Genomic DNA, 22,204 nt, shown 5'->3' on the forward strand with positions numbered 1-22,204 from the left:
TATCAGAGAGTAGTTAACAGAAGAGTTGGGTTCAGGAGAAAGCCTGTGACTAGCAGTGTGCCACAGGGCTCTGTACTCAGGCCATGCTATTTATACATTAGTGATGTAGGAAATGACCTTAGGGGAAATATTTGGCTGTTTGCTGATGATATAAAATAGGACAGAGCAATAGTTAATAAAGATGATACATACATTATGCAGAATGATTTCAATAAACTGAAAGTATGGCTAAAGAAGATGGAATTCAATTTAGTGTAGCAAAGTGTAAGTTCATGCATTTTGGGATGAAAATGTTACAACTGTGTACTGCAATGATAGAACTAACAGCTTCTCTCTTTTATATGGCCTCAATATTGGACTATCCATACTCATTTTTTTTTTCCAGATGATGAAGATAGAGAAAGGATCCAGAGATAAGACAGCTGTATACAGTGCTCCTTATAATTTGAAGATTTGAGTTGCAGAAATTGGTTGGCAGGCAGAAATAGTGATAGATGTGGATACTTATTATTAAGGTGATTATAGAACTGATACAGAGGCAATATTTCAGTATAATAATGAGGGAGAATTAGAACTCATCGCTGGAAAATGAACAAAAGTGACATTAGCAAGGATATGATGGATTAGATTTTTTGCTTGGAACTGAATAGATTATCAAAGTCAAATGACAGTACTTTGTCAGCAAATAAATTCAAAGTCAAGTATGGTAGATAATGTATGAATGCTAATTGGGACTTGGTGAAATGTTTATGGCCTACCTTGTGAGTCTACAGAGAACACGGAGATGCCAATATTGCAATAATAATCACAATAATTGCCTTCTCTAGGCATTCTCTAATATATCCTTACCTTCACCATAACTTCACACACACACACACACACACACACACACACACACACACACACACACACACACACACACACACACACACACACACACAGTCTATAATCAAAGCATTAATCTTATTGTTCCTTTGCAAATTAAATAGTTTCAATCTTCTTCTACTCCTCTGATATTCATCCTGATGTAATAACAGTGGCCAACAAAAAAAAAAAATTTTTCTGCTGATTATGATCCGACACTTGTTTTTTACTAATTTGGGTGCGCTGATTTCAAATATCAAACCCATTTTTCTCTATCACATCAGGTTTTTCCTCTATGGCATTTTCTTTTTGCTAATTTGTAAGTTTTTGATAGTTTTAAGGAGGCAGTACTATTTAGAGGATCAAAAAAATCGATTTTTTTAATATTATTTTCTGAAAACATGTACTTTTAAAAATCTGTTCCTAACTTTTTATCAAGAAATTCGAAAAATTCTGGAAGATATAGCCTATTATTCAAAGCGGCGCAGAGATAAGAATTGGAGTGCTCATCACTCTCGCTTGTTAGTAAATGAATAAATGCGTAAGAACCTGTAACGGCACGTACTGGCACTTTGAATGTGAGAGAGGCCGATAACCAACCTAATACATTTAGATAATGAAAAGTAGGTGATGACAACTGCCTAAAACAAATGAATGCTATATGTGTCATAGCAGACAAAGAATGATTGAAATCAGTCAATCGTTAATCGATCGTGAAAGTATGATGAGCGCTTATAACGTTTAAATAAAGTCTCTGGTTTTTTTTGTCTTGGTAAATGCATGTTAGTTGGCAGTGAAGAAAATACATCATGTCTACTACTCGAAAATGTGTCAATAGTGTAGATTCCTTCTGCTACATTTGTGGCAGCTTTACTGTTTCCAGTCAAAGGACAAATATCACTGATTTCGTTAAGAAAGTGTACTTTGCATACTTTGACGTAAAACTTGCAGATCAGAACAATTCATGGGCTCCAAATAAAGTGTGTAAGTCATGTGCAGAAAATTTACAACAGTGGAGCAAGGAAAAATGCCAAAAATTAGCTTTTGGCATTCCAATTATTTGGCGTGAACCGAAAAATCACGTAGATGATTGCTATTTTTGTTTAGTTCAGACTTCTGGTTATAATAAGAAGAATAACAAAAAAATTGTGTATCCAAATCTCGACTCAGCAATTCGGCCAGTTGCTCATTCCAATGAAATAGCTGTGCCAATTTATAAAGGACTTCCGTTACTTGAGAACGAGCATGATCGGGATATGCCAGATGTTATTATTATTACTCAGGCCTCCATGGAGTCGAAAGCCTCATCGTGGGAGGTCCTTCCTAAGAACATAAAGTCTGTCAAGACTCATCAAGGGGAGATCCCCCCCCCCTAAGAAACACAAAGTCTATCATAGCACTCCTTAAACTCATGGACCGTTCTCGCTCTCACCACTCCATCAGGCAATGCATTCCACGGTTCAACCACCCTCCATGCAAAGAAACCACTACTCACCCTCTTGCTCACAGTTTCCTTTCGTAACTTCCAGGGACGGCCTCTTCTCATCACTCCTTCCTGCTGTTCAACCAAGCGAAAGAACTCCCCAGTGTCAATCCTGTAACCACCTCTCAACAGTTTAAAAGTCTCAATCATATCACCTCTCCTTCTTCTATCCACCAAACTCTGCAGTCCACATTCCCTCAGCTGATCCATCCTCATAACTATCCTTGTACAGTCCTGAAACCATCTTTGTCATCGGTCTTTGTGTCCTTTCTACAGTTAATTTATCCCCTTCAAATCCTGGAGACCAAATCTGAGAACAATAGTCCAAGTGTGGTCTGATCAGAGACTTATACAACGGATTGCTAACCCTCTTATCTCAGCAGGTCAGTGTCCTTCTCATAATTGCAGCAATCCTCTGTGTTACCTTCACCACCTTTGCAATATGTCCCCTAAACTTCAGGTTTCTATCAACCATCAACCCCAGAACTCTTGTCTCCTCTACTTCCTCCAGCATAACTCCTCACATAGAGTATGCTGAATCCCATCGATGTTTCCCAAACCTCAAGACCTTAAATTATGCTGCATTAAACTGATGCCCGCATTCATTTGCCCATCTATCCAGCTTATTCAAATCCTCTTGAAGGGCTACCACATCTGCACTATTACTGATAATCCTCTGCAAACAACTGAATATCCCCTTGCAATCCACTGGCAATGTCATTTATATAAAGGTTAAACAATATAGGTCCTAGTACTGAGCCCTGTGGGACCCCACTTGTAACCCTCTGCCTCCTTGAAACTGCTCCACCATACACAACTCTCTGATACCTATCAGACAGCCAATCCTGAATCCAGTTGACCAATCTGACATCCAGACCCATGTGCTGCAACATAAATATCAGCTTATCATGTGGCACCCTGTCAAATGCCTTTGCTAAGTCTAAGAAAATTGCAGTATTATACCTTTCCTTCATCTAATGCTCTTGTAACTTTATTATAAAAGGCTAGCATATTGCTAAAACAAGAGCACTCTTTCACAAATCCATGTTGTCTCTCACAGATAACATTACCCTCATCTGCCCAATGTTGTATACGGTCCCTCACTACTTTCCCCAAGATCTTAACAACTACTGATAACACACGAACTGGCCTATAATAAGACGCTTCCAGTCTGTTACCACCCTTATGCAATGGCACTATCTTACCTTCCTTCCATTCCCTGGGCACCTTTGCAAAGCCAGACTTTCATTGAAAAGCCAGGTTAAAGGCACTGTCAGTTCCCTGGCACATTCTCTCAAAATTTGTGGTGAAATACCATCCAGTCCCAAAGCTTTACTGACATCCAGAGTACTCAGTATCTGAAACACACTCTCCTCCTGTACATCCAAACCTCGAACCTACCCTATCCCTCTAGCATTAAAACTGACTCCTCTAGGATGAAATACTCCAATAAAGTGTTCATTGAACAATTACACTATGTCCTCTGCATCAGTCACTCTATTCCCATTTTTATCCCACAATATCATTCTTCCACATTTCTCCTCCTACTGGCCACATAGCTAAAAAATTCCCTAGGATTTTCTTTGGATCTTAGGGCCAACCTCCTCTCATATTCCAGTTTCGCTTTCCGTACCACACTAGTCACTATTCTGGCCTGTGTCTTATATTCTTCATGCATCTTCTCTTCACCTGTCTCCTTATATCTCTTCCATAGCCTCTTTTTCGCATGCAATTCCTGTTTAATATTGTTTGTCATCCACTTTACTCCAAATTGTGTCCTCTTCTTCACTCGTGGTATACAACTTACCATTGCTGCTAACAAATATTCTTTCGCAATTTCCCACGCACTAATGATATCCCGGCCTTCTAATTCTTCCTTCCGTGAAACTTCCCGAAGTTGACGTCTAAGACTATTATAATCACCTGCTTTATAATTCCGCATATGTTCCTGTCTCTTTGATACTCCTGCATGTCTATTCATTTTCCAAGTCAAAACCATATGGTCACTCTCTCCAATTGGTGGGAGTGATGTCATCTCTGTTATTATCAACTCTTCTGATGGTATAACCAAATCCAAAACTCTTGAACCTGTTGTTCCCTCTGTTACATGTTGCCTAAGACATTTGTCCCTCAAGAATTCTAGAAATTCCATTCCCTTATTGCTACATGCGTCTTCCTCTCTCCAATTTATACTACTGTGGTTAAAATCCCCCATAAAATCATTCTTCTTGCACTTGCCAAACTTAGCTGTTTAAATATCTCCTGGTCCCCATCCTCTGTGCTCCTGGGTCTGTAGCAACACCCCATTAAATATCCTGTCTTGCCTACCTCTATCTCACACCATATGCTCTCAAAATCATTTGTCTCACTTCCTTCCAGAGCCTCCACTCTTAGAGGACATAGGTCATCACTTATCAGAAGCAATACCCCACCACCATGCTTTCCCCTCCTATCCTGATGAAAAATGCTATACCCAGCGACTTCTATTCCTGTTATTATATCCCCTTCTGTCAACCACGTCTCAGTGATCCCAATGATTTTTGGCCAGGCTGATGCTATCTGTGCAACCAATTCCTCTCCCTTATTCCGGATACTCTTGGCATTAGTATAAAACATATAAATGCCATTGTTTCTATAACCAGCATTATCAATTCTAGACTCCACTGGGCTGAGTGCTACCTGACATCGTCTCGCTTCTCCCAAGTATCCATTCCCACAAGAGGCCATCCCCTGCTATCATCCTCCCTGGGACACACTGACTCGTTCAGAACAGCAATCTCTCCAGATGCCTACGTCCTTCCTCATTCAAATGTAAACGGTCTCTCGCATACAATTCCTCTCTTTCATCAAATGCACTCCAAGCATCCACATATACCAGTTCTCTCTTGTCACACATTCTCGTTATTATGCCATTCAATATCACCGCTCTTCTGCTCAGCTCATCATTATCATACCTAGGCAACACACAAACACTATTTTTCCTCTCTCTGTCTTCTTCTGTACAGTCTCAAGCAAAAATCTCATATTTCTTGTTGCCCGACTTACATTACCACTCAAATCATTTGTTCCTATCATCACAATCATCTCATCCACCCTTTCACCGCTCTTAATTGCCATAGCCACCCTTTCTATTGTTCCTCCTGGCAAACACTCCTCATGCATCCTATCTTGAACACCATGGATCATTGAGTCACCATACATTATACTTCTTACCATTTTCTCTCTCCTATTGTTTCCATTTTCTCCTCTTCTTTTATTGCCATAGGTCTCTCTCATTCCCTCTCTTCTACTGCTATTCACTCTTCTAGCATTCCCATACCTCTCTCTCTCCTACTTTTTCCCCTCTTCTAGCACTCACGTTGGTTCTCCTCAGAGACCACTCTCTGCAAGTGACTGAAACATCATCCAACTCAGCATTGGTTCCACTCGGTGATCCTACCACTGAGCAGAACCGTTGTCATAGAGAAAAGCACCCACCGACATGGCCTGCTGAAATTGCTCTCTCAAGGGAAAACTCTCCCCAAAATCTGCTCCCCTCAGTGGGAGCTGAGTAAGTTAAAGAGCTTTCTAAAAATTAGTGACCGATGAGCTACCCAACGCAGAGTTGTCTGGGTGATCGCCTAAAAATTAGGTGATCCCCTGGACAACTCCCTATGAGTGACAGGCTCCTGCTACCACTGAGCAGAATCTCTCATATTCCAGGGAAAAGCACCCACTGACACAGCCCCAGAGGCCCTGCCAGAAAGTGCCAGTATCCAGAAACTCAAATCGCTCTCTCAAGGCAAAACCTACCGAAATCTTAAGTCCCCCCCCTCATCAAGGGGGGGGGGACTTAGGCAATCCCCCTGGACAACTCCTACGAGGGACCGAAAGATCATCCAACTCAGCATTTGTTCCACCCAGTGACAGGCTCACCCCACCACTGAGCAGAACTGCTCATATTCTAGGGAAAAGCACCCACCAACAAGGCTCCACATGGACCATGCCAGAATGCACTTTCCCCGGAGACTCAAAATGCTCTCTCAGGCAAAAGTCTTCTGAAATCTTAAGCCCCCCCCCCCCCCCTCAGCAGGGAAAGACACAGCAGAAACCTAAGTACTGAAAGCTCTCTTTTAATACTAAGGAACTTGAAATGAGGTGTATTTTTCATTAGCGAACTCTTGGTTGGTGCATAAAGTATTTACTAAAGTAAAGACCCAAAAGGCTTCAGTTTGGCGATGCAAGATTATATAAGTAAAGTAGATATTAGATCCAGCATTATTTCAAAGCTGAATGTAGAAACTATGAAAATTTCATAAAAGTAAGTTGACCAGAGAGTTTATGGGAATACACTCATCGTATTCATGAGTTGCATTAACGCCATAAACGATGCCCAGGTGTCTATATATTTGCTTTCTATTAATCCATTTTGATAAGGTTTCACTGGCCTGACAGCTGTTTCGAACTGGTTGGTTCTCCTCAGAGACCAGGCAGAAGCCTTAAGAGAGCAAAAACTCTCCTTCAGTAATAAGGAACTTGAAATGTTGGAGAGGTGTATTTTTCACAAGCGAACTCTCGTTCGGTGTATAAAGTATTTACTAAAATCAAGAGCCAAAAGGCTTCAGTTTGACATGAATGCCGGTGAGTGTATTCCTGTAAGCTCTCTGGTCAACTTATTTTTACAAAACTTTCATAGTTTCTACATTCGGCTTTGAAATAATGCTAGATCCAATATCCACTTTACTTATATAATCTTGTTTCACCGAACTGAAGCCTTTTGGTTCTTTATTTTAGTAAATACTTTATGCACTGACAGAGAATTTGGTTATGAAAAATACACTTCTCCAACACTTCAAGTTCCTTATTACTGAATGAGAGTTTTGCTCTCTTAAGGCTTCTGCCTGGTCTCTGAGGAGAACCAACTAGTTTGAAACAGCTGCTTCTATGTTGCTTCCATCTCTCGCTCCCGCTGAGGGGGGAAACTTGATTTCGGTTGGTTTTGAACTGAGAGAGAGCAACGCTGAGTTGGACGATCTTTCGACCACTTGTAGAGAGTGGTCTGAGGGATCACCTAATTTTTAGAGAGGTGCTTTACTTAAGCAGTGCCTGGTCTCTGAGGAGAACCAACTAGTTCATAACAGCTGTCAGGCCAGTGCTTATGGAAATACACTCACCGGCATTTATGAGTTGCCTTATCAAAATGGACTAATAGAAAGCGATTATATAGACGCTTGAGCAGCATTTATGTTTTTTAAGTAGTCTGTGCTAAGGCAACTCACGAATGCTGGAGAGTATATTCCCGTAAGCTCTCTGGTCAACTTATTTTACGAAACTTTCATAGTTTCTACGTTTGGCTTTGAAATAATGCTGGATATAATATCCAATTTACTTATATAATCTTGCATCACTGAACTGAAGACTTTTGGCTCATCATCATTACCAAATTCTTGCCATGTACCCTCAAGGGGTGTACAGGATATGATAATACTACATGAAAAATTTACATCATTACTAATTTCCATTCTACAATTTTCCTCCAAACCAGTCTGTTACTTGTCAAGACTCCAACATTATCAGATCTTATATTTCTATCTTCTAAGGCACTTTTTACTGTATCAATCCACCTATATCTTGGTCTTCCTCTGGGTCTTTTTCCTGCCAACCTGGCAGAGAACACTCGCTTTGCTAATCTTTCCTTGCCCATTCTGTTTAAGTGACAATACCACCTGATTAGCTCTGCTAATACATTCCTGGATGCTGACAATATCAAGTTCTTTCCTAATATCCTGTTTTTAATATGATATTGCGATTGATGCCATCTGTTCATGTCCCTAATCTTTCCCATGACTCATAGTTGCAGTCTCTAGTCTTTAGTCAAGCGTTTTACTTCTGACCCAGCTCTCAGACCATAAGTTAAAATTGGTTTGAACACTGTCTTGTATACAGCTAATTTAGTTTTTATTTTAATTAATTTTTTGACTAATTTTTGACTAATTCTTATTTCTCTCTATTTCTCTCTTTTGGCTCTTTATTTTAGTAAATATTGTATGCATTTTGCTAAAAATTTATTTAATAGTGATACTAACTCTGAATAGGTAGTAATTATCAAGGTTGTTAGCATATTTGATAATGAATACAGTTATAGTCAACAAAGGCAAAATGGCAGTTAGAACTAGAACAACCATACATTTGCTGTGATAATCAAATGTGGTGAGTGGTGTGGATTTTTCTAAGATAGATCACTGTCAGGATCATCTTCTACATTTGCATGTGTGGGCAAATGTAGAAGATGTGTTTATTAAGAGATTAAGCAAGAGAAGTGTATATTTTCAGGCCGAGGGTCTGCAAAAAGTGGGATATTTTAATAGACTGCAGTGGATTAAACAAAAGCCAACAATGAAAAGTGAATATTAGATAAAAAGCAGAAGGGTTGAGTGAGAAAATATAAGTGCTAGGAATGTGATTGTGAATATGTTATTTGATTATATAGAGAAACCTGTGGAGAATTCATGACTATGTTTAACACACGTGAACCACAGTAGTAGGTTTTTTATTACGTAAATATTTCGTCCTAGGTATCTTTGGACATCATCAGTACAGTAAGGCAATACTAGGAATGACAAAAGAAAGGGCGCATATCTACAAAGGAATCCAAATTGCGTGCAGTGGTGTGTTGCAGCCTGAACTTAAATTAAATTGAACTAAATTACTTAAATTAAATTAAAATTAATTACAGTTAAGTTATTATTTTACACAATTTTGTATGACAATTTCCATACTTTAGGGATGGCAAGAACATCATTGTGGTTTAGATTTGGTCTGTGGAGTAAGGCTTCAGCACTTTCTTTATATAAACATTCATAGTTGTATGAAGATCTGTGTAGAAGTTTGTCTTTTTCCAAAGGATCTTGTGGTTTGGGTTTTCAACTCCGTGTTGAGCGAGGCCTGATTTATGTAGTTTGATGAGGCAGATATGGTCTTGATGTTCCGAAATGCATTTAAAAACTGATCTGCCTGTCTGTCCAAAATAAGAGAGTTTACAGGAGCATGGAATCTCATATAAACCAGGTAGTAGCATAGGTGAAAGTTTGTCTTTAGGCGAGGGTAACAAGTTTTGGATCTGGTTGATGGGTTTGTAGGTGGCAGCAAGATTGTATTTCTTCATAATTTTCGACAGCTGTTCAGAGATGCCTTTGATATAAGGTATGAGAATCCTATGGGGTTGTTCTTGTCTAGGTTGAAGTGCGGAGAAATTGCTAATGTTTTTTAAGTTGTTTTGAGATTATAACCAGTTAGAGTGGCTGTGTTTTTGATTATTTCCAATTCTTGTTTTAGAGAATCCTCAGAGGAACATAATCTGTGTGCTCTGGTTACCAATGATTTAATGATACCAAATTTTTGAGAGGGATGATGAGCTGAAGTATTGTGAATGTAGCAGCATGAGAATGTCATTCCAAATAAGAGATATTTCAGTTTTTAGAAAAAATCAACCGTCTTCATCCTCGCATCAGATTTACATTAGAAAGAGAATCCCCACAAGGCATCCACTTTCTGGATTTACACATGCAAAGAAAAGAAGACGATTCCATCTCCACCTCTGTCTATCGCAAACCGACATTTTCAGGTCACTACATTCACAATACTTATATTTACGAAATATTTACATAATAAAAAACCTACTACTGTGGTTCACGTGTGTTAAACTTAGTCATGAATATGTTAGTAACTGAAAAAAAGCAAAAGCGAGGGTAACTGTAGGAACAAAAGTGAGACCAACTTATATAGAGATTGTTGATATGAAAGACAATATGACTGATGAAATGCAAGAGTTGAAGAATGAAATAATTAAGACGAGAAATGATTTCAGGCATATGCAGAATGAGATTATATGTTTGGTGGATATGAATGGAAGAGTGTGAAAGAATGAAATGAAAGATAGTGAAGAAAAAAGAAGTAGAAAATTATTATAGAGTAGCATATATATTATTATTATGTGACACCTCCAAGGAGTCCAAAGACTCTTCAAGGGAGGATATCTACGCTCCATCTCCACCACTCAATTCACCAACTGGAACGAATCACCTCATTTACACCAATGCCATCTACTGCCCACTACTACTATTTTCACAGACAATCACAAGCATGCATGCCATAGCAGGATTCAAATCTGCAGCATTTTGGTTGGAGAGTGGATATGCTAACCACTCAGCCAACCAGGCCAGCATTATATGGAGATTCTATTACAAAAAGTGTGTGGATGAGAGAGTGCAAAAGGCCTGTTTTCCAAGAAGAAGGGTGAACAAGGTGATTGATGTTTTAGATAAGAGAAATAAGTGTGCAATAGTTTGTGGTGGTGGTAAAAACAAATGATTTGGTTTTGGCACAGGGAAAATGCAAGGTTAGATATCACGGGATTATTCAGGAGGGTGAAAGATAACAATGTGATAGGAAGAGTAGTTAGTGTGTTGCATAGTTATGACAATGATGAATTGAGAAGGTAGGAAAAATCATGAATGGTGTGCTATGTGGAATGAATTTGATGGGTGAATGGAATTGTATAAATGAGATGGATTACATTTGAATATATCTGGTGTAAATCAACTCAAGAGATTATTGCTGGAAGGAAGAGTAATGAATGATGTGAGCAAGGTATCACAAGAAGGCAGCAGTAATGTAAATGAGCAGGAGAGTGTATCAGGTGGGGAAGAAGTGTCTGAAAATTGAGACATAAGTAGTGTGACAGATTACAATGTGAGAACAAGAATGCAAGTTGGACAGGTAAACAAGTGGGGGGGGGGACAAGGAGGTCAGGGAGACACAGTCTAAACAAGAGTGAATTCTGGAAGTGGTAATGAATCCAACTGTATATGAGAATGGTCAGCATAGGTATGAGTCTGGTGAGATATATGGAACAAAGAATAAATGTAAGCAAAAAGGAACAGGAATAGAGAAGTTCAAATGAGGAGTTGCATGAGCAGGACTAAGTGCAGCCCAAGAAATGAATTACTATGATTATTTATGAAAGCTAAGAGCATCAGAAATAAAGCAGACGAAACTGCTGCATTCATTGAGTTTATCTGTCAAAAAATAGTTGGAATAAGTGAAACATGGGTTTTATAGGAATGACAGACAACCTAATGGGAATAGAAATGGAAAGATATGATGTTTTTGGCAATGGAAGGAAGAGAAAGAAGAGAGGGAGAATGCTGCAGATGACAGCTTGGGAATCATGTCTGCACAGGATGATATACAAAGGGATAATAGTGGGAGTGGTCTTGAAGAAGTATAGCATGAGGTGGAGTTTGATAAGATAAGATATTTATATGGGTATTACTGTTGCACTGAGAATGTGGCAGGTGGAAAAAGAGAAACATACAATGGTTGCTTGCTAAGCCTTGCTACTAGAACTGAATGAGGGCCAGGATGATCATTATGGGTGATTTTCATTATGGCAATATTGACCAGAATGAAAAGATAGCATAAGAGAATAAGGAGAATGAATTTCTTGAGTTTTTAATGGATAACTACCTTAGTCAATATGTAATGGCAGGCACAAAATGGTTGAGTCTTAGATCTGATCACATCATCAAAGGATGTGATTGTGAATGGAGCAGTTGGTGATAGCAACCATGGGGTGATCATCTGAGTTGCAGCAAGTACATGAATACTTCTGTGAAGAAGGGATATATATATATATATATAGACATCAGTTAACATCATCCTGCCTATATGGCAGGATGATGCTAACTGATGATAATGGTAGACTGGTAACTGATGCAGAAGATATAGTCGAAGTAGCGAAGTAGTATATTAGGGTATTTTATCATTTTGTGATGAGTCCAAAGACTCATCGAGGGAGGGCACCGACTCTACAATTCTCCATCTCTAACACTTCCATCCATCACCACCATCTACTGCCCACCACACTAGTTTTTTTTTGTATGCATATTGCATGTGACCTGAAGGCCAATTTGTCTGTATGCGGGATGAAAAACCCAAGTTTCTGGGAGGAAAAAACCCGCTATTCCCATATGAGATTGGCTAACTCACCTTCAATTGAAAAAAAAGATTCCTCCCATTGCGACGAGAGTTGAACTTAGGCATGAATACAACATCATGAGAAACTGGAGTGTTGGAGGAAGGACTGATGGTGATTTAGCAGGAGGTATATGAGTAATTAAGTAAATTTGATGTTTATAAGGCAGTAGGACTTGACAACATATCATTATGTGTCTTGAATGAATGCTCCAGGGAATTAACAGCACACCTGTTTAACATGAGTGGTTGCATTTAGGGCAAGTCCTAAATGAGTGGAAAGTGGGAAAAAATTGTTCCACTTCACAAAGAAAGGTGGGTTGGGATAAAACTCAGGCTAAAAATTATAGGACAATGTGTGTGTCTGGAGTAATAAATAAGGTGGGTTAGAGAGGTTGATGAGAACTAGGATTCAGAAATGGTTTGATGATAGTAGTATTCTCTCTGATGAATTTCTGTTGAGGTCATGTTTTAGCAATCAGTGGTCAACTTGAATTTTTCAAAGGCATTTGCCAGCCTGCCATGACACGCTGGTAACTAATTGAAACAGATGAGGTTCAATAAAAGACTATGAGTTGGATTGGTGATTGGTTCTCAGACAGGTATCATCAGTTTGCGTATGGAGGAGTGACATCCCAAAAAAGAAGATCACTAGTAGAGTATCGTATAGGTCTGTTTGACACCATTATTATTTATCTTGTATGTTAACGATATTAGGACAGGCTTTACTGGAGATATGCAGCTGTTTGCTGATGCAAAGTTGGACAGAACTATGAGGGGAGGGGGGGCAGAGCAGATATTGTGGCCTAGGAGGTTCTCGATGACTATGTGAGCAGGTAAGTGAGTGGAGCTATCACTTTAACATCATAAAGGTTTGGGAATTTAGTAGGAAAGATTGGGATACAGAGTATGCAATTAATGGGTACATTTTGAAGGGATGGAAGAGATCTGATAGTGATAGCAGAGAGAGACTTGAAATTTAGGGATCACACTACTAAAATTGTAAGAACATAACACAATGGATTATGGCAATAATGAGAAGGATCTTGACATGTAGAAACAAATAGGTTATGGTTCCTTTTATATGGCCTTGATCAAGTTGCATGTGGACTATTGTGTGAAGATCTGGTAGTCTGTTTTTCAAGAGGAGGATTATCTTGGAGTGCAGAGATGGTTCACTAAGTCAGTCAGTCTGTGTAATGTGGGACGAGGAGCAATTGAGAGAATGCAATTTGCAGAATCTTTTAATTAGAAGGAGAGGAGATATGACTGAGATACATAACTTGGTGAGTGGCTGTTACTAGATTAGTGTGGAGGACATTTTTCACAGGGAAGAGTGAAAGTAGTTTAGGAAAATAGGCCATCTCTGGAAGCTGTACAAATAGTTATGAGCAAGGGAGTGAGTTCTTTGTATGCAGAATGGCTGGTGACTGGAATGCACCTGAAAGTATGGTGAGTTCAGAAACTATGAAGGCAGAGTTTGATGGTCTTTGTGAATGAATGAGTGTGTGAACATCCCAATGAGTTTATCAGTTTGATGTAATTTTGAAGTTAAAATAATGATTATAATAATAATGTTATTTAATCGAAAAAACGAAGGACATGGCTTGAAGATATAAGATCATGGACAGGATCACATGGATATGCAGAAACAAAAAGGAAAGCCACCAACAGAGAGAACTGGAAGGACATGGTGCTGCACCCTCTCACTGAGGAAGCTACATGAAGAAGAAGAATCCTGCTGATTTATTACTATCCTTTATTTAATTCCACAAATATCTCCTACTCACTCATCATCATCAGGTGTGGCACTGCTAGTGCATGAATATGTAAGTAATATGCCATGTGAGCTGTTAAAAAAAAAAGATAAGTATTAGTAGTAAGGAAAGATACTGTGTGTTTATTGTGTTGCCGATACTGGTTTTTAAGTTTGTGCTGTTCAACTTGATGATTTTATTTGTATGATTGTGTGGTATTTTGCTTGGATTTTATTGTCTCATTATTGTATCCAACTGTATTGATTATATTCAATTTAGCTAGGTTCTCATTCCTGCACCCTGTGAGTACCATTTGGGGAAGCCAAACATAAGTATTTGTGTTTGGCTTCCCCACAAGCCAAACACGTAGAAGGAATTTTGTGGAATTACAAAGCAGGCATTTCTATTACAGACTTAGAAACCAGCTTGAAGAACTATAATGAATGAAAATATTTGAAGGAAGAGGGGTCATTAGTGCATGGAAGATACTTAAAAAAAAATTTTGACAGCAATGGCAGATTGTATGCCTTGAGTGAAGAAGATAAAACAATTTGGACTCAAATGGATTACAAAAGAAATAAATGGTAATTGCAGAAGAGATTATGGAAAGCAGATAAAAAGAGAGAGGTGAACAGTTGCATGAATAATAAAGGATTCAGGCTAGCAAAGTGACTAGTATTGTAAGGAGAGAAAAAATAGAATATGAGAGGCAACTGGCACTGCAATCCAAAGACAATCCCAAGCACTTTTTCACTATGTGGCAACTAAGAGGAAATATGATAGTGAACAGATTACCTTGCTAGATAGAGATAGGAATCGGGTGACCAAAGCAGATGACATAGTTGAGATATTTAATGATCACTTTATTAGTGTGTTCCATCCTGGTACAACAGGATTTATTCCTAGAAGGATAATATGTAATGGAATGTTAAAAAATGAAGAAAGATGATTTATTCCGAATACTGAGCATGCTAAATGTTAATAAGGAAGGAGGTCAAGATGGAATTTCACCATGTGTTTTAAGGGAATTTGCTATGGAACTGACTGTGCAATTAACTTAGCTGTTTAATGAAAGTCTTGCGATGGGACAGACTAGGGAGTAGAAGAAGGGTAATATAGTACCATTGCATAAGGGTGGTGCCAGTATGGAGGTATCGAACTATACATCTGTTTGTATTCCTTTTGTAGGTGTTAAGATTTTGGAGAAATTGGTAAGAGCTTATATACAGAATTGGAAAGATGAGAGAATCATTATTTATGTAAGATAGCATGGATTTGTTAAAGAGCACCTTGTTTTTCAGTAATCTGATAACCTTATGCAATAGGCTCACAAGAGCAGTGAATGAGGATAATGCATTCACTGTCTGTTTTGTCTAAGGTGTCATTTCAGGAAAGTTAGACTCACTAGGATATCAGTACTGATATCCTAGTGAGTTTTGACATCATCTCGTTTTTCACTAACATTCCCTTAAATGACATCTTACTGTTTTTAAAAAAGTTTTTCCTCTTGATATCACTGACCTCTTTTCCTTTGTTATTCATTCTGGTTATTTCTCTTCGAAGAACAAAATTTATAAACAGATTTTTATGGAAGATTTTGAAAAACAAGCTCTTGATTCAGCCCCTCTCAAACCTTTTTTTTTTGGTTAAGATATGTAAATGTTATATTTTCTATTTGGTCTCATGGGCTGGACACATTAGATACTTTTCTATGTCACCTCAGTAGTCTTCCCTCTAGAATCCAATTTACAATGGAAAGGAAAACTAATAATAGGCTGGCCTTTCTAGGCACTTGGTCACCCTCCTACCTAATGGTAACATGTCAGTATATACGAAACCCACCCACACAGGCAGATACATTCCTAAACTTTTGCATCACTCTCCCCCTCTCGACAATATGGGCCTTACGTGAAGCGGCTAAAGAATTATCAGTGCCCTTGACCACGTTGTTTAATCTGAGTCTCGGGTCTGGTTTAGTCCCGAAGGTGTGGAAAGAGGGGAAAATAGTTCCACTGCATAAAGGAGGATCCAAGACTACTGTTGCAAATTAACGACCGATCAGCATATCAGGAGTCGTTGTCAAGGTCTTGGAGAAAGTAGTCAAGGGTAAAATACAGGAATGGATTGATGAAAATGAGATACTGTATGGGGGACAGCATTGTTTTGTTGAAGAGTAAATCATGCCTCAGTAACTTGCTCAGATTTTATAACACAGTGACAGCCGAACTGGATAAGGGTAATGGGTTTACAGTGATACTGCTGGAGCTGGCTAAGGCCTTTGACAGGATACCACATGGAAGTTTAATCCGTAAACTGCAACATATGGGAAATGGATATAGGGTTGGTGAGATGGATAAGAGGGTGGTTGATGGAGAGATACCAGAGAGTAGTTTACTTAGGAGTAGAGTCCAAAAGATGGCCTGTGACTAGTGGTGTGCCACAGGGTTCTGTTCTTTGACCACTGCTGTTTAAAAATCATGAGATAGCTTGCAGGTGTAGCATGGAAGGAGGAGTTAGTTGGAAAAGAGATCAATGCAGCTTGAGGGATATTCAAGAACTATCTAGTAGAAGTAATGTCTAAATGTATTCCAAGGGGGTCAGAAGATTAAATAAGGTAGGTGTGAAATGGATGAATGAAGAGATTAACATTGCAATACAGAAAAAAAGGGCATTATGGAGGCAGCATAAGAGAAGTGGTAATAACCAATTCCATGAGGATTACAAAGACCAGGAAAGATAGGTGTGTAGCTTGGTTGGTAAGGGTAGCAAAAGTGAGGTATAAGCAGCAGTTAGGTAATGAAGCCAAAAAAAAATCCTAGGGAGTTTTTTGAATATGCAGCCATCAAAAGAAAGAATGATTATGGAAGAATGACACTGATTGGAGAAAAGGGTATAAAGACAGCTGTTGCAGAAAGTGTGCTGGAGATACTTAATGAGCAGTTCATAAAGGTCTTTCATTCTTGTGAATGTGACTTCATGGAGAGATTGAGAGCAGTTGATGATGGGGAGGAGAGACTGACCTTAAGTGATCGAGAAGTGTATGGGAAGATGAGCAAACGTAATGCTAATAAGGCTGTGGGACTTGATAATATATCTCCACATATTCTGAAGGAATGTGCCAGGGAGATGACATCTGCTTAACATATATTTTTAATATGAGTCTTACACTGGGTCAAGTTCCAAAGGAGTGGACGGATGGCAAGATTGTGCCACTTCATAAGGGAGATGATATAACTCATGCATCAAATTATAGGCCTATCTGTGTGTGTGTCAGGTGTTGTGGTTAAGTTGTTGCAGAAGCTGGTGAGAACTAGGATCCAGAATTGGGTGGACAACAATGGAATTATCTTTGATGGATAGCATGGATTTGCTAAAGGCAGGTCATGTTTTAGTAATCTACTTAATTAATACAATAAAGTGATATCTTCATTGGACAAAGGAAATGGATACACAGTAGTATACTTAGATTTTGCAAAGACTTTTGATAGATTACCACATGATAAGTTGCAAGTCAAACTAGAGTGGATGAGGGTGGATATCAGATTAGTGGATTGGATTGGAGACTGGCTATCTAATAGGTATCAGCAAGTTGTTTATGGGGCAGCAATATCTCGGAAGTGGAAAGTCACTAGTGGTGTACTTCAAAGGTTTGTTTTAGGACCATTACTGTTTAACTTGTATGTTAATGATATTGGCAAAGATTTGGATGCAGGTATTCAGTTGTTTGGATATGATGCAAAGTTGAATCAAACTATGAAGAATAGAGAAGATGGGGATGCAAGTTCAATGTTGCAAAATGTAAGGTTTTAAAATTTGGGAAATAAAGATGGGATGTAGAATTTATGCAAGGTGGGGATATATTGTTGGAGGTGGAGGAAATAAGAGATCTTGGGGTGATAGTAGATAAGGATCTGAAATTTAGGGGACACATTGACAAAATTGTGAGGACAACACAAAGACTTCTGGGAATGATGCGGAGGACACTGACTTGTAGAAGTAGGGAGATTCTTGTTCCATCGTATAAGGCCTTGATTAGGTCACACATCGACTACTATGCATAGATATGGTCACCTGTTTTTCAAAAGACGAAGAAATGTTGAAAAGGGTCCAGAGGTGACTAAGGTAGTTTCTGACTTTTGGAATGTCAAATATGAGAAAAGGTTGAGATGATGCAATTTACAGAGTCTGGTGGACGGGAGGAAGAGGGGGAAGATATGATAGTGACCTACAATTAGTAAGGGGCTGTTATAGGATCAATGTTGGAGAAGTACTACAGAAAACAGTGGGAGATCAGAGGAGAACAGGTCATCATTTCTGGAAGCTGTATAAGGAAGGTGTGAGCAGGTGAGTGAGAAGCTGGTTTTTTGCATGCAGAGTTGTGATGATTGGAATGCCCTGCATGAGAGTGTGGTGTCTGCAGAGAATTTGAGTGTGTTTAAGGCGCAGTATGATGAGCTGTGTGTGTATGATAAAAGGACCTCCTAGATGAGTCTTTGACTCCATCGGGTCTGGGGTCATAATAATAATATGTTTTCTGTTGGTAAGTATATAGTCTATTTCATTTTTTTGTTATGAAATTGGGGTTTCTCCAAGTCCATTTGCATTTGTCTGTTTTTTTAAAGTAAGTATTCATAATGTCAAGTCCATTACCTAAGGAAAAATCTGATAATAAGTTCCTGATTTCATTTCTATTTCCTAACCATCCAAATTTGCCTATTATGTCCAAAGTAGCTCTTGTTTTTCCAATTTTGGCATTGAAGTACCTTATTGTGATCAGATATTGCTCTTTATTTTGATTTACTGCTGATTGTATTGGTCAGAGAACATTTCAATCTCTTCCTCTGTGTGGGTGGATATAGTAGCATAGACTTGAATTAATTTAATTTTATATCTTTTGGTCATTATAAAACATGTGATGTTTCTGTTGAAAATAATTTAAAATTTTTTTATTTTACTTTTTATTCTCTTGCTTATTATGAACTCTGCCTGTTGATCTCATAGTACCCATCTATAAAAAGGGAAATAAAACTGAATGTAATTATAGAGATATTTCCTTACTGAGTGTTCCTGGTAATATTTATGCAATATACTTGCAAAATGGCTAAGAAAAATTATAGAAGGGAAGCTTGGTGAAGAACAAGCTGGATTTAGGCCAAATAGGAGTTGTAAGTATCAGAATTTCACTTTAAGAAAAATAGTTGAGAAATCTTGGGAATATAACAAGGATTTATATTTAAGTTTTGCTGATCTGAAAATGGCATATGACATGGTGCCAAGAGGCAAGCAAATCAAAAATGCTAGAGTTATATGATGCAAATTAAATACCATATCAAGCAATACATAGTCTTTATTTAGGATGTAAGTGAACAGTTTGAATTGAAGGAGGTAAAAGGAAGATGGTTTGATGTTAAATCAGGTGTGCAACAAGGGTGCACATTATCTCCACTGTTATTCATTATCTATATGCATCACAATTATGTACAAAAGTGGAATTAAATTTGATATCAAAATTGAAATGTAATCTTAGCTCTTTACTTTATACAGATGAAGTTATACTCTTAAATAAATCCAGGACAAGTCTGAAGGATTCCCTGTCCAAATTGAATAACTGTATTAATTTACGAGGGTGGTGTGAAAAGTTCTCGGCCTCGATCATAATTGACAACCCTATCGGAAAGATTTTTTTTTTCAAAGTTGATACATCTGTCATAAGTCCATTTGAAATTGCAAGTCGTTTTATCAAGCAGTTTGTTTTATACAGCTGTCTGAAGCAAAAGTGTTGTCTGTATCCCTTGAAATGGATAAAATTGAGTATCGTGCGGTTATAAAATTCTTTGTAAAAGAAGGTTTAACGCCAAAAGAAATTCATCTGAAGTTCATAAATGTTTATGGGAACTCTTCTCCTTTGTTTTCAACAATTAAGAAATGGGCTGCCGAGTTTAAACATGGCCACACCAGCCTTGAAGATGATCCACGTGAAGGGCGTCCAAAAAGTGTAACAACACCAGAAATCATTGATCAATTGCACGATATGGTATTGGATGACTGGCAAGTCAAAAGTGCATGAAATTGCTGAGACTATATGCATTTCAAAAGAATGTGTAGGATATATTTTGCACGAAGAATTGCAAATGAAAAAGCTTTGCATAAGATGGGTGCCGAGCTTGCTCAAAGCATATCAAAAATGCGCTCGCATAAAAATCTCTGAACAGTGCTTGGAGCGTTTTAACAAGAATAAAACTGATTTTGTGCACTGATTTATTACTATGGATAAGATCACCATTACACACCGGAATCCAAACAGCAGTCAAAACAGTGGACAGAAACCGGTTGTTCAGCCAAAGAAGACAAAGTCAATTCCATCAACAGGAAAGGTCATGGCATTGGTGTTTGGGGATGCTAAAGGCATTTTGTTTATTAATTATCTTGAAAAGGGTAAAACAATAACTGGGGAATATTATTCTAATCTTTTAACTAGACTAGACGAAAAAATTCGTGAGAAAAGACCTGGTTTGCAGAAGAAAAAATTATCTTTCATCAGGACAATGCACCTGCCCACAAAGATTTTTTGGCAATGGGAAAATTAAGCGATTTACACCATGAATTGTTGGAACATCCACCCTATTCCCCAGATTTGGCTCCCTCTGACTTCTGTCTCTTCCCAAAACTAAAACTCTTCTTTGCTGGTCAGTGTTTTTCTTCGAATCAAGAGGTGACTGCAGCTGTAGAGGGGTATTTTACAGAGCTTATTGAGAACCACTATAGGGATGGGATAATGGTGCTGGAGCATTGCTGGAATAAATGTATTAGTCTTAAGAAAGATTATGGTGAAAAATAAAAATAATTTTGAAATTATAAATTCATTTTTTCATTGTTAGGTCGCGAACTTTTGAGACCACCCTCGTAGTATGAAATCAGCTTTAAAAAGGCAAAAAAAAAGGAAAAAGGAAAATAGGCAGAAACAATGAAAACATCAACTGCATCCTAAATGAAAAACTTATAGAACAAGGGATAATTTTTAGTGAAGTTGGCAAATTAAATTTGGAAATAGACAGTAGAATTAGCAAAGCTGATATAGTAGGAAGTCAAATGAATAGATTTGTATGGAATAAGAGAGAGATTAGTCAAAATTCTAAACTATCTGTATACAATTCAGTGTTGAAACCCATTTTAACTTTTGGATCTGAGAGATGGGCTAGAAATAAAACTCTTGATTAAAGACTGAAGACCACAGATATGAGAATCCTGAGAAAGATTAGGGGACTGAGCAGATGGCATCAATGGAAGTATCATATTAACAATGAGTATCATATTAACAATTAGGAAAGAACTTGTTATTGCTATCATTCAGGAATGTGTTACTACAGCTAATCTAAGATGGTATGGTCACTTAAATAGAATGGAAGAGAAAAGATTAGCAAAGCAAGACTTCTTTTCTTGGTTGGCAAGAAAAAGACTCTGAGGAAGACCAAGATGTAGATAAATTGATACAATAAAAAGTGCCATAAAAGACAGGAATATAAGATCTGAGTTGTAATCTTGACAGATAACACATTAATTTGGAGGAAAATTGTTGATCAGAAATTAGTAATGGTATAACTTTTTCATATAGTACTATCGTGATTATTCTGAGCTCCCCCATATTGATGATGATGAGTAAATTAGTAGGCATAACAGATCCTTCACACAGCAATGTTGCTCCTAATAGAGTATCATATTAAATTATATATTTAGTTTAATCCTTTATCCAAGTGTAAGCAAACAAAGTTTGTGTCTGAAGTATCCTCAGGACCGGGGCAACTCATGGCAAAGGTGGACTGAGTTCTCATCACTTTCCTTAGTATCCCATAATGCAAAGCACATCTCCTTGCAGACATGTACAATGCTATGCACTATGGAAAGGGTCACCACCAAGACCGGTTCTCGACCTTTATTGAGGTCTCTTCAGTGGGAGCCAGACCCAGAGGCGATACAAGGTTGAAGCAATGCAGAAGTCATATTTCCACATGCCAGTTGCCAAAAGGTGTCACACCTTATTATTAAATTACTCTGGATTAGAGAAACATGTTAGAAGTTATTTTGTTTT

The 22,204-nt window shown here is 38.1% G+C and overlaps 1 protein-coding gene across 1 annotated transcript in view; it reads right to left on the reverse strand.

The window, feature by feature from the left end:
• LOC150103937 (voltage-dependent calcium channel type A subunit alpha-1-like) overlaps nt 1–22,204 on the reverse strand; it is a 1,762,795-nt gene that overhangs the window by 1,288,783 nt on the left and 451,808 nt on the right. The window lies entirely within an intron of this gene.

This window comes from Typopeltis vanoorti, chromosome 8, assembly GCF_054136105.1.
Source record: "Typopeltis vanoorti isolate ZY-2024b chromosome 8, IOZ_Tvanoo_1.0, whole genome shotgun sequence".
Lineage (NCBI taxonomy): Eukaryota > Metazoa > Arthropoda > Arachnida > Uropygi > Thelyphonidae > Typopeltis > Typopeltis vanoorti.